The sequence below is a fragment of the Penaeus japonicus genome, unplaced genomic scaffold (assembly GCF_977035675.1).
Source record: "Penaeus japonicus unplaced genomic scaffold, GWHDUDI00000001_assembly GWHDUDI00000037, whole genome shotgun sequence".
In the NCBI taxonomy this organism is placed as follows: domain Eukaryota; kingdom Metazoa; phylum Arthropoda; class Malacostraca; order Decapoda; family Penaeidae; genus Penaeus; species Penaeus japonicus.
Window position 1 is genome coordinate 17180810 of NW_028234439.1, and position 1920 is coordinate 17182729.

Here is a 1920-nt window from a genome sequence, read left to right on the forward strand (position 1 = left end):
ACGCAATAACAGCGGTTTATAACAAGACCACAATCCAAGGCAAAAAAAAAAAAAAAAAAAAAAAAAAAAGATACCGTGTCAACTCCAGCTTTACTTTACTAGCCAAATACTTACGCCAAAAACTGTTGGGTTGCAGTGCACCTTGAATTTCAATGTCCTGGTTGTTTTTAATGGTTACGGCTTTCCTAAGGTAACGGTCTTTAACACTGACGTTGCTATGACTTCTGAGGGAATCGTTTTCTCAATGGGTTTGCTAAGTGTAGTGTGTGCTAATGAGTGAGAGAGAGAGATAGAGAGGGAGGGAGGGAGGGAGGGAAGGAGAGAGAGAGAGAGAGGGGGAGGGAGAGAGGGAGGGAAGGAGGGAGGGAGGGAGGGAGGGAGGGAGGGAGGGGGGGAGGGAGAGAGGGAAGTTACGGGAGAGCGGAGCCGTGCACAGATGAGAGGAGGAGAGAGGGAGGAGAGGTGTGAGGGGAAGGGGAGGTGAGATGAGAGATGAGGAGGGGGCTGGGGGGAGAGAGAGAGGGAGAGAGACAGCGAGAGAGCACGAGAGAGAGAGCGCGAAGAGACAGAGCGAGCGAGGGAGGGAGGGGCCACGCGACAGAGCAGCGGAGAGAGAGAAGCGAGCACGAAAGAGACAGGAGAGAACGAGAGAAAAGCGGAGACCCCAGCAGCGAGAGCAAGCGACAGAGAAGGACTGGAGCAACAGATCAGGAAGGGACAGAGACCAAACGCACCACGTGCGCAGGCACGAACAAGACACAAGCCACCCGAAGGGGGACACAAAACAAAAGCATACAGATGATCCCTGGCCCCCGCAAAACACACACGCTCCCCCCCCCCACAAGCGACACGGAACACCCAATTACCCCGTCCTAGGTCCTGACCGATCGACCCAGCCAAAGATACGCCCCACACCACCAATACCCCCTCAATCCCCCACCCCCATCCAAACACTACCCCTCACCACACACTCACCCCCACCAAAGCAACAGAACCCTCAAAAAACCGCCAACACAACACAAAAACCACCACCCCCGAAAAGCACAACATTCCCATTCCGACTCGGTCAACCACAACCCACCACACCAACACAACACCCCCGAACACCACCACCACCCCCACCCACACCCAAAACAACCCCACATCCACCCACGAGGACTGAAAGACCGACCAATCATACTCACGTATAGTGCGGCGGCGGGTGACCCTGTGCCACACACGGAAGGGTGACGCGGGTGCCAGCCTGAGCCACCACACGCCCGGCTCGCTCGCTGATTCTCGGAGGCAGCGATCCTTGGGCCTCTGTGGAAGAAGAGCCAGAGTGGATGAGTTAGTGGATGAGGGAGTGGATGAGGGAGTGGATGAGTTAGGGAGTGGATGGCTGGGGTGAGTGAATGGGTGAGTGAGTGGATAAGTTAGGGAGTGAATGTGGTGGAGGTGGGTGTAGGAGTGGGTGAGAGAGTGGGTGAAGGAATGGAGGAAGAGCCAGAGTGGATGATTTAGTGAGGGAGTGGATGAGTGAGTAGATGAGTGAGTGGATACGTTAGGAAGTGAATGGCTGGGCTGAGGGAGTGGGTGAGGGAGTGGGTGTAGGAGTGGATGAGGGAGAGAGTGGATGAGTTAATGAGGGAGTGGATGAGTGAATGGATAAGTTAGGGAGTGAATGGCTGGGCTGAGTGAATGGGTGAGGGAGTGGGTGAGGGAGTGGATGAGGGAGTGAGTGGGTGAGTGGATGATGGAGTGAGTGGATGAGGGAGTGAGTGTGTGAGTGGATGAGGGAGTGGGTGGGTGTGTGAGTGGATGAGGGAGTGAGTGGGTGAGTGGGTGGATGAGGGACTGGATGAGGGAGTGAGTGGGTGAGTGAGTGGATGAGGGAGTGCTGCGTGAATGGAGCGATACCCAATGACTGAGAGCCAAAGG

At 55.4% G+C, this 1920-nt stretch overlaps 1 protein-coding gene across 1 annotated transcript in view; it reads right to left on the minus strand.

Annotated features, from left to right (window-relative positions):
• LOC122253624 (cell adhesion molecule Dscam2) overlaps positions 1 to 1301 on the minus strand; it is a 91528-nt gene extending 90227 nt beyond the window's left edge. Inside the window, exon 1 of the mRNA XM_086532491.1 lies at positions 1185 to 1301. The gene's annotated coding sequence lies outside the window, so the exon portion shown is untranslated. The remainder of the gene's footprint in view (positions 1 to 1184) is intronic.
• Positions 1302 to 1920: the final 619 nt, after the last annotated feature.